Source organism: Schistocerca americana, chromosome 1, assembly GCF_021461395.2.
Source record: "Schistocerca americana isolate TAMUIC-IGC-003095 chromosome 1, iqSchAmer2.1, whole genome shotgun sequence".
Classification (NCBI taxonomy): domain Eukaryota; kingdom Metazoa; phylum Arthropoda; class Insecta; order Orthoptera; family Acrididae; genus Schistocerca; species Schistocerca americana.
Window position 1 is genome coordinate 1,009,954,747 of NC_060119.1, and position 14,693 is coordinate 1,009,969,439.

General features: G+C 44.2%; 1 pseudogene; it reads left to right on the forward strand.

Moving 5' to 3' along the window:
- The first annotated feature begins 6,126 nt into the window (after window positions 1-6,126).
- On the forward strand, window positions 6,127-6,244 carry LOC124561999 (annotated as a pseudogene).
- The last annotated feature ends 8,449 nt before the right edge of the window (window positions 6,245-14,693 follow it).

Genomic DNA, 14,693 nt, shown 5'->3' on the forward strand with positions numbered 1-14,693 from the left:
TTGTAGCCTGTATGTGTCCTGAGGTATGTAACTAAATTTATACGTATAAATGTTATATAAGTGGATTCCAAGCCCATTTTTATAGTGTTTTCTGTCCTCTCTAGATCCGATGATGGTGGCTTTAGTTTCGCCGAAACCGGTAATTATGTGATAAAAAGAATCCTGCGATCTTGGCTACCAGTTTGTTTTACAAGCATCTAGATCGTTCCTACATGAGCACAATGTGCTCCCTACCAAAAGGCTGGTCCTGGTGGAGGTTCGAGTCGAGTGTGTAAGCTTAGGGACTGATGTCCTTAGCAGTTAAGTCCCATAAGATCTCACACACATTTGAACATTTTTTTTCCCTACAAAACATTTTCAGATGCTTAAATTGTAGTAACTGTGCCATGTTGCAAGTGATAGCATAGAAACATAATTTGTTGTCTGAAATATCGAGATGCAACTTGCTTGAGTAGACAACTGTCCCACAATGGGTATTGCGAGCTCATCAACTTGCAGCTCTGAGGAGAAAAAAGTAACGGACATTTAACTAAATTATAAAAGAAAAATTCAGACGTTCTACAATCCTTGAGATGACTGGTTCACGTGGAACAACTTTGTTTTATGCCAAGTGCGTCATTATTAGAAATGAATTCGTTATTTTATTCGAACCATATGTGTGAACACGCAGAATTCATCAACAGCTATCCTGGGTGCTGTATCGTCCATAAACGGTGATGAGACATCGACCAGGATATCGATATTGAACCCAGTGGTCTGAGCTGCTTGTCCATAATCAACCAGTGATCTCTGCCCCAAATTGGATATACTACTTGTAGGTGTCTTTGCAGAGGAAACTGTGGCGGTCTTTGGTAGGTATGGCATGCTGCTTGTACTTGGTCTCTTGGAGTTATCCATTCGCTGAAGTACAAACTAAACCAAGAAAACTCTGCGTAACATGAGAGTTCCGAGTGCTTCAGTGTGGGGTGCATATATGGCAGGAAGTTGAAACATCGTAGCTACTTTCACTACTCGGTGTGCCCATAGAGTATGCTGAAAAACGTTAGTTACACTTATTGCCACCAGGTGAAAAAATGGCTCTGTAAGCGATCAGCATGTGATATGTTTCTTGTTTGATGTCAGTAGTAGTAGCCGGCTGGTGTGGCCGAGCGGTTCTAGGCGCTACAGTCTGGAACCACGCGACCGCTACGGTCGCAGGTTCGAATCCTGCCTCGGGCATGGGTGTGTGTGATGTCCTTAGGTTAGTTAGGTTTAAGTAGTTCTAAGTTCTAGGGGACTGATGACCTCAGAAGTTAAGTCCCGTAGTGCTCAGAGCCATTTGAACCATTTTTTTCAGTAGTAGTATGTTGTTTGTCGCTTCGTGACGTGTGTTGATTTCTTTTGTGGAGTGACTGTTGGTGTAAAGGGTTAAGACGGTTAACGTTTTCCATACGAAACGCAATGGCCATTAACAAGAAAGAGCGTACACTGCTGGTAAACTTGTTTTATCAGAAGGGCAGCAGTAGGAGCGCTGCTTGCCCCAGGACCAGTTGTGAAGAGACACCATGTCGATAAATGGATTAAAGAATATGATCAAGAAATTTGAAGAAACAGGTGAATTAGATGGTGCAGCAGGGTAAGGCGGCCGATTCCCATGGCACTTTTTAATGAAGTTACTGTAGCTATAGCGACCTTGCAGCACATGCCTCAAATTCTGCAGTCCGTGCTCGAGCTGTGCAATGGGAACTCTCTCTCCCCTCATCACCATTTCAAAAGATCTTGCGGTGCACCTTATATCCCTACAAGATACAGAATGGACACAAAATAAAGCCCCAAAGCAGGCTACAACGCCGTGACTCGCCCATTCGTTTTTTGACACGCGGGGGAATGGCTGACGTATGACCAGGGAATATTCTTTGGACGGACGAGGCATATTTTACTCTGCACGGTGCCATGAACGCACAGAACTGTCACTTATGCGGTTCTATTCCGCCATGTGTTATGTAGAAACATCCACTGCACTCAGCTTAGATGACTGTGCGATGTGGTTTCACAAGCATCTTCATTTTCGGACCGTTTTTCTTCGAGGATATGACACCTCACAGGCGTGTTAGGTGTAGAGCGTCATGTGGACCTCCTCGTGCAACACGAGACTCCAGCTTTGTAAGAACGGAACAGTGTCTACGCCACTATTTTCATCTAAGATGGGGCGACACTAAATGTCGCTTGTCTGGTAAAGATTTGCTTCGAGAAGCCTTCAGTAATAATTGCATCATCTTTAGGCAATTTGAAGATGTGTGGCCTTCCAGATCACCTGACCCACACCTATGTGACTTCTGGCTATGGGGATATTTGAAAGATAGTGATTACAAGAGGTGCCTCCAATGACTTCCTGATCTGAAGGATACCATACGATGACTTACCATTCGTACGGTAAATTGATAATTTGTACTTTATGGACCGTCTGGCAGCAACTGAATAAATCGCAATTTTAGTGCCATCCGCGTTTCGCATTTATTTTCTGCAAGGCATCTTCGGTGGCCTGGAATATGTACATACGTTTGCTATTTAATTTACATTTTGGAGACTGTACTTATAGGTTACCATTCTGATTACATTGGATACGTTGCAAACAATTTTTGACCAAGTAGTATTACGGACGCAGTATGCTGCTGAGTCGGGAGACCATACTTAACAAATAGCTTGTGACCATAACCTAACAAACGTGTCAGAATCACCGTTATCATGTGTTTCATCATTCTTCCCTTTCTCCTGCCCCACACCACATTCTGACTGCTTATAGCGCATATTTTCATCTAATGGCAGAAAGAGGAACTATACTTTTTTCAGCTTACTCAGCGAATATACCGATTAATGAACATACCAACGACGTTTCGGCGTCCTATAGCTCACGCTGTAGCACTCGGAATATCGTCAGTTAAATTAGAGGCACGCGGTGTGTATATTTGGCTTCATTATATGATAAATAAATAATTATTTTTTGTGAAGTTGATAAATTTTAGGTAAGCGTCCTACAAGATTGGAATGAGACAGCAAGTCTGCTGTTACCAGTCACTTTATTTACACCCGCAACGAGTTTCAAAGATTGAAACCTCTATTATCAGGTAGATTTATGTGTGTTAGTACGACACAAGTGAGTTGAGTTATGACTTTGGAGTAACTTGTGGTATTGTCTAGTGGAGAGACAAAAGTCTATTTCAGAACATGACTCTATGGAGATCTTTGACTTAAAACTAAACGGAAATGTATATGTGAAAATAAAAGAATTAAAACAGAATACCTCCAGTGGTCACGGGCTCCTTCCTCTGTCGTAATACATCACATATAGTGTCACACATTATGAATGAAGTCGGTGTCCGGAAACTACCTGGCGCAAAGGAAATATAGCAAAAACAGAAACACTGAAAGTACAAAGAACATAGGGCTTATAGCGAAAAAACATCTTTATTTCTGAGTGAGTCTTAAGCATTGCGGAGATCTTTGGTTGAGCTGATGAATACACACGTTAGAGTAATTATTTCAAGTGCTATAGAAATCCTTCTCTGTCCAGTTTATATTTCACACTCGTTTACATAACAAGGCGACACGTTCGACAGTACCTAACGGCTACTGCTGACTAGTTGTTTTTCCTAACAGCATCCCATTTGAGCAAACCAGCTGCGTCTTTACCTGCAGTTGCTCGTTCGTATTTTAGGCACCTGGGCTATGCAAGGCCCTCTTTAAGAATAGCTCGATGTAGTCCTAAGGTCAAGCACGCATGTCTGCCTTCATGCCCCGCAGCTAAGTCACTGCAGATAATAACCTGTAGCTGTGGTCCTGCAGTCAAATAGTCTATGCATTGGTTAAAGTTTCGAGTTAAAATACATAGAACATGAAACAGAAGATAAATGAATAATTTAATAACAAGGGTACTATTTTAGCGTCTGTAATTGATGTAGAGACAATGAAGAATTATGTTGAAGAATGTTTATTCAAGAAAGAACATCTCAAATAAACGGGAAGTGGTCTTACGACATTAAATTAAAGTACAAACAGAAATTACCCTCATCAAAGGCAGTAAAATAACATTGAGAGCGTTACAAGAGTGGTACCAAAATCCCCCAACTAAATAGTCACCAAAGATACGTGAAAACTAAATCCATTTTGTAATCACAATACATAAAGATTCACCAGCTCAAAATAGATCAGAGCTCAATATGATGATTTACGAATTATCACGTGTGATACAAAGAACAGTAGCTCATATTCTGTCTATTCACAGTTCCTTAATATAAGCAGAAAAAGTTAGTGCAACGCTGGAGCACACTCGGATCTCGCGTGGTTTAGAGTCCTTTCAAAAGTTAGAGTATTGTAGCGACCGTTCACCACCCAGACTCTGTCACCGACACAACCAAATATCACGCGGTATCACAAGCCGGTCCGCCTTCTTCCAGCACTCGACGTAGTGTTCAGAAACACTCCCTTGTGCTCTTCACTCGAAAAGTCCCAGTCTCCACTTGACTCCCGTAGTGTTCCACTACTGTCTGCTTCCATTGGATGAAGGCTACCAAAAACACATTGTTCTTACGTGCTGCAGATACGATCTGACTCATCTTGACCACTTTCCTGCACTACACTAATATATTACAACAATAATATTACAACAATATTTAAATAAACAAAATGTTATAAACATTGCCGGCCGTTATGGCCGAGCGATTGTAGGCACTTCAGTCCGGAACCGCGCTGCTGCTACGGTCGCAGGTTCGAATCTTGCCTCGGCCATGGATATATGTGCTGTCGTTAGGTTAGTTAGGTTTAAGTAGTTCTAAGTCTAGAGGGACTGATGACCCAAGATGTTAAGTCCCATAGTGCTCAGAGCCATTCTGTTGTTATAAACATTCGTTCACACCCAGAGCATTCACAATATAAATAAACCAGTAAATGCGCTCACGTCAAATGACAACGAATTGTCGTTAAATATTGGTTAAACACTTATTTATGCCATCTTGAGAGAAGCAGTTTTTGGTTCTCTTTTCCAATGTGGTGTCTGCTAACATACGATTGACCACTTTTAAATTAGCACAGTTTTTAAACAGCGCTTGCTGTCAATGTTTAAGTAAAGTTACTGGCAAAAAATGAACTACACAAGTATGACAATATAAGGTATTGATGCTATGTTCATTTACTGTGTAAATGTGGAGAATATGATATTCTGACAAACACTTGCATAATGAAAAAGATATTAAAGAGGTTATAATTCAATAAATAAAATATTTATAAACTGTTTTCTCAAATGGTTCAAATGGCTCTGAGCACTATGGGACTTAAAATCTGAGGTCATCAGTCCTCTAGAACTTAGAACTACATAAACCTAACTAACCTAAGAACGTCACACACATCCATGCCCGAAGCAGGATTCGAACCTGCGACCGTAGCGGTCGCGCGGTTCCCGACTGAAGCGCCTAGAACCGCTCGGCCACTGCCGCCGGCAAATGATTATTCACTGTGAAATATTAGCTCCTGTAGTTCTAAAGATATTGTAATATTGTTGTGTTATTGCCGGCCGGTGTGGTCGAGCGGTTCTAGGCGCTTCAGTCTGGAATAGCGAGACCGCTACGGTCGCAGGTTCGAATCCTGCCTCGGGCATGGATGTGTGTGCTGTCCTTAGGTTAGTTAGGTTTACGTAGTTCTAAGTTCCAGGGGACTGATAACCTCAGATGTTAAGTCCCATAGTGCTCAGAGCCATTTGAACCATTTTGTTGTGTTATTGGGTGCGCCTCGTTTATCTGAGGTCGCCAATGTATTCAGATTTGAATTAATACTTGACTGAGTGTTATTATAGACACTTAAAGAGCTGTAAGAAGCTATCTTTCAGCTTGTCTGACACTGCACCACGTCTTGTCGCATTCTTCCCTGCATGAAGGCTATGCGAGTGACAGCCGTCTTACCATCCCATACCGCAATTTTCCCTATTTTCGTCAAAGTTGTCAGTCTTTGTACCTGGAGTCGCTCGTACCGATCACCTCGCCGGAAGCCGCGGTGCTCCCTGACCCCTGGGCCCACTAGCGTTTAATCGTACAAGTTCATCTTACCTCGTACCAATTCTAGGCGTCCGATTAACTCGCCTACATAAGCGTAATGTTAGGCAACGGCCTTGCCGCAGTGGATACACCGGTTCCCGTGAGATCACCGAAGTTAAGCGCTGTCGGGCGTGGTCGGCACTTGGATGGGTGACCATCCGGGACGCCATGCGCTGTTGCCATTTTTCGGGGTGCACTCAGCCTCGTGATGCCAATTGAGGAGCTACTCGACCGCATAGTAGCGGCTCCGGTCAAAGAACACCTTCATAACGACCGGGAGAGCTGTGTGCTGACCACACACTCCTCCTATCCGCATCCTTAGCTGAGGATGACACGGCGGTCGGATGGTCACGGTGGGCCACTTATGGCCTGAAGACAGAGTGCTTAACATAAGCGTAACGTTACACGTGCTGAAAACCTTAAGAGCAATAATAAGATTAACAACAATGTAAAAATTATACATAAATAACGGTTTGGCTGGGATTCAGAGATATACGATGAGAGGGGTGCTAGAAGGAGAGCAAAGTTTTAGGTATGCCAGAGCTGTGGGTTTGTTAAACTTGGCTTATTTTGCCTGCGGCTTCTCTTCCTCGTACGGCCATGAGTGGCCTACAGACCGGTTTGTTAATATTTCCCAAAGACAACAAACAGGTCGGAACAGCTTTCAGCCAGCGGGGAATGCGCTGTTTTTGTGGGGTCTTCGCCGTCGCCTCTGGTCCCTGCCTCGGGCCGGACGCTGCACGGCTGCAGCGGGCAGGCAGACAATTGCCGACCCCTAATTACGGGCACGTGTGGACGCAACTGGCGGCGGCGTCGGTATCGGCGGAAATTAGTCCGCCCCGTCCCCTCTTCTGCCGCTGTTCCGCTGCCCGCCACGTTGTGTGTTGTACGCGCTGCGACGTTTCCGACGTCGTGGAAGTGCTGCCCTGCCTCATGCAGACAACTACACTCATGCTCATAAATTAAGGATAATTGCAGAATGTGGTGCCACACAACGTGGCGCTACACAAAACTGGCGCTAATAGCATAGGCACATAGGGAACACACACGACACACATCTGTAAGTCCACGGTATTGGCGACAAGCTGAGAAAACCGTCCAGAAACACATCTGCTACAAAACGCCACTGTTTCCTGCGCATGTACCCCGACATCAATATGGGGCATGATCGCCGCGCGGGATTAGCCAAGCGGTCTTAGGCACTGCAGTCAGGGACTGTGCGGCTGGTCCCGGCGGAGGTTCGAGTCCTCCCTTGGGCATGGGCGTGTGTGTTTGTCCGTAGGATAATTTAGGTTAAGTAGTGTGTAAGCTTACGGACTGAAGACCTTAGCAGTTAAGTCCCATAGGATTTCACACACATTTGAACATTTTTTTGGGGTGTGATCACCATGCACACGTAGACAGGCCGCACAACGGGTTTCCATGCTCTGGATCAGGTGGTCGAGCAGCTGCTGGGGTATAACCTCCCATTCTTGCACCTGTGTCTGTCGGAGCTCCTAAAGTGTTCTAGGGGATTGAAGACGTGCAGCGATACGTCGACAGAGAGCATCCCAGACGTGCTCGATGGGGTTTAGGTCTGGAGAACAGGCAGGCCACTTCATTCGCTTGATATCTTCTGTTTCGAGGTACTTAATGATGGCAGCTCGGTGGGGCCGTGCGTTATCATCCATCAGGAGAGAGGTGGGACCCACTGCACCCCTGGAGAGGCGGACATACTAGTTCAAAATGACGTTGAGATAAACCTGACCTGTTACAGCTGCTCTGTCAATGACATGCAGGGGTGTACGTGCACCAATCATAATCCCACCCCACAGCATCAAACCACGACCTCCATACAGGTCCCTTTCAAAGACATTAAGGGATTGGTATCTGGTTCCTCGTTCACGCCAGATGAAAACCCGGCGAGAATCAATGTTCAGACTATACCTGGACTCATCCGTGAACATAACCTGGGACCACAGTTCCCATGACCACCTACTGTGTTCTTGACACCAGGGGTCAGTGGAATGCACCTTGCAGTCTCCGGGCGAATAAACCACGTCTGTTCAGTCGTCTGTAGATTGTGCGTCTGGAGACAATTGTTCCAGTGGCTGCGGTAATGTCCCGAGAAGTACTCTTTGGCCGTTTGCGGGCACTGATGGTGAGATATCGGTATTCTTGTGGTGTTGTACACTGTGGACGTCCCGTACTGGACACGTTTCCTATCTGCTGGAATCGTTGCCATAAACTTGATCAAACTTTGTGGCACGCGGAGGGCCTCTGCTACCTTCTGCTGTGTTTGGCCAGCGTGCACTCGCCCTGGTATTCTACCCCTCATAACGTCATCAATACGTGTTCTTTGAGCCATTTTCAGCACACCGTCACCATTAGTACGTCTGAAAACGTCTACACACTTACTCGCTGCGCCGTACTCTGACATGCACCAACACTCCTCTGCGTTTGTGGACTGCTGCCAGCGCCACTGTGTGACGACCGCAGGTCAAATGCACCGCGTGGTCATAGCCTGAGGTGATTTAAACCCGCAAACGACCCACCAGAACGTTGTTTCACCATGTATCAGCATTATCCTTAATTTATGAGCATGAGTGTAGCATTAGCCGTGCATGCTTCTCAAGTTGGTGTTTGTTTTGCTTGTGAGCAGGCAGTACAGCTTAATATTGCAGATCTGCCGAGAAAATAAATGAATCTCTTACGCCGTACTTTCCATCGCAAACCCTCCCTGTAATCCTGTAATGGATCTGCAATAACTTTCTGCTCCTCTCCTACTTCAAGCGAAGCAGGATTTTGGACAGTAACTCACGAGGACAACACGGCATGTGTTATCGCCCGATTTTTGAGGAACTTCGCTCTGTGGAAGTGGAGTCAAAATAAGCAATACCTGTCTCGGCTTGTCCGTTGATACTCGACCGTTTCTGAAAAAACGTCGGTCAACGTTTTCGAGGTATTTTGAAGGTGCTTTATATTCCTTTTACCACGCGATATTCTCAGAGGAAATAGTGGCTCAGTTGTTAGTGTCATAGTTTCTCAGTTTTGCGCTTCGTATTCTAAAGACGATTACTGTTTTATTTTATTTTTATTGCTTTCATTTATCTATCGATGTCCGTAGAAGCTTACTATGTACATGAACGTTTCTTATGAAATTAGGTGGTACAAGGGCGTTATTTTAACTGAAAAATTACAACTGGATTTCAGAATAAGTGTCACACATTTACTACATAATGTATGTCTATATGGTATGTTGAGGGGTTGTGCATTCCCTTCAATGATACCGATCGCAAAAACATTCCAAATACATATATCCCGAATACCTTGAGCATCGCGTGAAAGTAGGTTCGCCACAGTGACACTTCACCGCATGAATCTCGTTCGGGAGAGATTCATCGTTAGGACTGGTGAATATTTCGCGCGTTGGCAATAATTTCGCCGCAAACCGTGCATAACGGGTCACTTTGCCGAAAACTGGCACCTGTAACTGATTATGAATCAACTACGGGAATTTCACCGAAAAGAATTTCAAATAATTTTTTCAGTTTTTTCATTGATTCATATGACATACAGTTGCTAGATAAATAAGAACAATATTATATCTGTATACAGTGGAAAGCATTCGTGTAGTGATCGCCCAGAAACATGGATACGTAAATGAAAAACAAAAATAAAAGCAATTCCAAGATGTTACTCCGGACGGGTGTAAAATGAATGTGCGCAACATAGAGTAATAAACGCTAAAATGAAGACTTGACCCTGTCTGAATACTCCTTAAGCAGATCTTAGGATCTCTTAATTCTATAAATTACAATCTAAACATAAATTAATGATGAACGCAACTAATCCTACTAAATGATAAACGTTGTTCCTGCTTATATATTTATTGTAGATTAGGCCGGCCGGTGTGGCCGAGCGGTTCTAGGCGATTCAGTCTGGAACCGTGCGACCGCTACGGTCGCAGGTTCGAATCCTGCCTCGGGCATGGATGTGTGTGATGTCCTTAGGTTAGTTAGGTTTAAGTAGTTCTATGTTCTAGGCGACTGATGACCTCAGAAGTTAAGTCGCATAGTGCTCAGAGCCATTTTGTAGATCAGAAAAACCTTTATATTACAAAGTTTACATTTCCTAAGTAAAATTACTAATCAATTGCCCAACTCTGCCACTTATTATGACTGTGCGGTCTAATATCAATAAAGCGAAATGACTGACATCATCTACGTACCAGGCACTAGAAGACACTACTTTCAAAGATGATCTACGGTGGTGTGGAACTTCAGTGGAAATAAACTAACGTGATCACAGATTTTTAGCTTTTATACCCCTAATAAGCCGAAGCAAGAAGCAATTTGCGATATCACCGTATGTACTGCGTCCAGTGCGTCGAAGTGATGGTTCTCGTACTCGTCTGCAACGATGGAAGAACTCCAGCCACAAATAAACTCTTTCAAACACTAGGACGGCAGAAGGCGCTCCTCTGACTAATATACACTAATACTATCTTCTTCTCTCTGTGCTCTACGGACGAGAAACGCAAACTCCCAGCCACAAGGACGGAGTTCAGATAACGTCTCAACGTAAGTATAGGCAGAGGAAGTGCTCTCACTTACTGAAAATTGCATACTCAACGACGACTTCCAACCCGGAATAAGTGTCCAAGGAATTGAAAATCAACTGGAATCACTCAATAGAGGAAAGTCCACTGGACCTGACGGGATACCAATTCGATTCTACACAGAGTACGCGAAAGAACTTGCCCCCCTTCTAACAGCCGTGTACCGCAAGTCTCCAGAGGAACGGAGGGTTCCAAATGATTGGAAAAGAGCACAGATAGTCCCAGTCTTCAAGAAGGGTCGTCGAGCAGATGCGCAAAACTATAGACCTATATCTCTGACGTCGATCTGTTGTAGAATTTTAGAACATGTTTTTTGCTCGAGTATCATGTCGTTTTTGGAAACCCAGAAACTACTATGTAGGAATCAACATGGATTCCAGAAACAGCGATCGTGTGAGACCCAACTCGCTTTATTTGTTCATGAGACCCAGAAAATATTAGATACAGGCTCCCAGGTAGATGCTATTTTTCTTGACTTCCGGAAGGCGTTCGATACAGTTCCGCACTGTCGCCTGATAAACAGAGTAAGAGCCTACGGAATATCAGACCAGCTGTTTGGCTGGATTGAAGAGTTTTTAGCAAACAGAACACAGCATGTTGTTATCAATGGAGAGACGTCTACAGACGTTAAAAGTAACCTCTGGCGTGCCACAGGGGAGTGTTATGGGGCCATTGCTTTTCACAATATATATAAATGACCTAGTAGATAGTGTCGGAAGTTCCATGCGGCTTTTCGCGGATGATGCTGTAGTGGACACAGAAGTTGCAGCATTAGAAAATTGTAGCGAAATGCAGGAAGATCTGCAGCGGATAGGCACTTGGTGCAGGGAGTGGCAACTGTCCCTTAACATAGACAAATGTAATGTATTGCGAATACATAGAAAGAAGGATCCTTTATTGTATGATTATATGATAGCGGAACAAACACTGGTAGCAGTTACTTCCGTAAAATATCTGGGAGTATGCGTGCGGAACGATTTGAAGTGGAATGATCATATAAAATTAATTGTTGGTAAGGCGGGTACCAGGTTGAGATTCATTGGGAGAGTGCTTAGAAAATGTAGTCCATCAACAAAGGAGGTGGCTTACAAAACACTCGTTCGACCTATACTTGAGTATTGCTCATCAATGTGGGATCCGTACCAGATCGGTTTGACGGAGGAGATAAAGCAGATCCAAAGAAGAGCGGCGCGTTTCGTCACAGGGTTATTTGGTAACCGTGATAGCGTTGCGGAGATGTTTAACGAACTCAAGTGGCAGACTCTGCAAGAGAGGCGCTCTGCATCGCGGAGTAGCTTGCTCGCCAGGTTTCGAGGGTGCGTTTCTGGATGAGTTATCGAATATATTGCTTCCCCCTGCTTATACCTACCGAGGAGATCACGAATGTAAAATTAGAGAGATTAGAGCGCGCACGGAGGCTTTCAGACAGTCGTTCTTCCCGCGAACCATACGCGACTGGAACAGGAAAGGGAGGTAATGACAGTGGCACGTAAAGTGCCCTCCGCCACACACCGTTGGGTGGCTTGCGGAGTATAAATGTAGATGTAGATGTAGGTGAAGTTTAGAATCGTATAGATTCGCAACAGTACAGTACCTAACTGTTCTAACTATAAACTCTCCCGAGAGCAAAGACAGCAAGTCCGTCCGTAGCAACAAAGCTGATGTCGAGCTCACAACGGAAGACTACGTCTCTCCACCACTGGCTTCCCAGCAAGGCTCAGCTCCCCACCATCGTAATTCCGAAAACGAATCACATTCCCGAAACCACGGAATATTCTCCCTCTCTACAGATTCTTCCGAACGCCGAACAACCATATTTTAGTCTTTTGTCGTCCAGCGCGGAAAGTTTGCGAGGAATAACATGTACTCGTACAATGATACGCTTCTGAGTAAAAATCCTTGAAATAACCCAGCCTGCGTGGTTTCCGAGGTGCCGCTTCATCGTTCCTCTCACCTGCGTCCAAGATTTTCAGCGTTCGGAAGTATTATCCGGTTATCCTACCGGCTACTACTACAACAGCGGCCAGCCGTCAGCCTACTGTACTCCAGAGCTCAGGTGCCACGATGTCCTTCTAGCTACTTCCTGTGTTTAAGCAGGACCAACGCCTGTGTGAGCCTTCCACCCAGGGCTTGAGTTCCCTCTGCCATTTCATTTCCACTGTCGTCCCAACCTCTACTAGTATGATAATAAAGACACTCCGTCACATTTCATGCAATAACCGTTAACAATTATTTACAAGGTGTACGTTACAATGTCAGTCTCCTTTAAACATTCATATATACGATGCACTACCTATCAAATAATATCTAATGTGGTTGTAGATCACGGCGAAGTATGTGGATGATTTCTTGTAAGGTGCGAAATTATAGACACCTTACACAATAATCGAGTTTCGAACAAGGGGCGCGAAATAAAAAAGGCGTGATGCTTAACGACTGTGCCACCATTTCGTCTGCGGATACAGCGTCATAAAAGGGACGTAAAGAACCTGGAAAATACCTCGAAAACTTTGACTGTAGTTATTTTAGGAACGGTCGAGTGTCTACCCATAAACCCAGACATATATTTGCTTATTTTGACACCTCTTCCACGGAGCGAAGTTTCTGGGAAATCGAGTTATGGCACTTGCCGTGTTTTCCTCGTTAGATACAGTTTGGAAGGTAGTGATTAATTACCTCTTTTATTAGACAATTTGGCTGCCAAGGAATGTCTGATCCACGCAGTGATTGCCCCCCCCTCTCCACCTCCCCCCCCCCCCCCCCCACACCCTCAGGAGGGAAATGTTGCACATAAGGAGGATCATTTTACGAACTTTACTTGTATAGGTCCAAAGATTGTTGCCCGTCAGTCAACCCTACAAGAAATGAGCAGGGCCAAGTGCAATGCGTAACAGGAAAGGTCATGTGTAGTTAAATGTATCAATATGCCTAATTGTACTTGGGAACCTGTGCGTAGTGTATACATAAGAAACAAAGAGAAACATGAGAGAGTAGTAAAATGAAATCAAGTAAACCAAATAACAACCATACGTATGCAAACTCACCATTTAGATGCACTGCCAGGCAACACTACAGATCACCTAACAAAATACTTATCGTTGAATAATTTTCCTTATAGGCGACTGATGACGCGTAATGTGAACTAGAAAACCCCTGATTGTGTAAAGAATCCAACTCCCATGTATAAAACATCCTCATACTTCTAATTACGTAACGAATGAGTTAATATGTTAAATATTTGGCGTAAAGCATATAAGGGAGACAAACTTTCGATAAAATTTGATATTATGCTTAAACTTTGTTGGACGTCACTAAGTGCTCCCACTATCAAGCACTGGATGAGTACAGTTTGGGTAATTTGCGCCCTGTTTCAAGCAAAAGCCAGATCTTCACGCTCATCAATATTTATGACGTCATATATCCTGAACTATATTTCATATAATGAAATAATTTCGCAGATATAATTGGTGATATATGTGGATACTGTATGGAAAATGTGTTTCGATTAGAGTTAGTTTTACGGCGCGAACAGTGAAAATGTAGCAAGCGATAAACATTTTTCCTTCCATCATTTTGTTTGGGAGGGGGGGGGGGGGGGTAGAGTAGAGGATCTGCATCAATGAGAAAACGTTTCTTAAAGCTTTGAAATTATGTGTCAAGCTTGTTGTAAGTCGGTAACAGCTCTCATTCTCGTATATTCGACGAATATATTCTAGGTATTTGTGTGCCCAAATTATGCTAACTGTAATACTTTTTTTACTGTGCTAAAGTTTTAACATACAATTATTCCTCTTACTGAGTAGATTATTTGGCAGGTCTTCGAAGACCCAACGCAACCGGCCGGCCGCCTTGTCATCCTCAGCCAACAGGCGTCATTGGATGCAGTTATGGTGGGGCACGTAGCCAGCACACCACTCTCCCGACCGTTGTAATTTTTCGTCATTGGAGCCGCTACTCCTCAGTCAAGTACACGATGTGATCGAACGTATCTGGCTGAAAATGACTTAAAAGTTCGTGGCGCCCTCCATTGG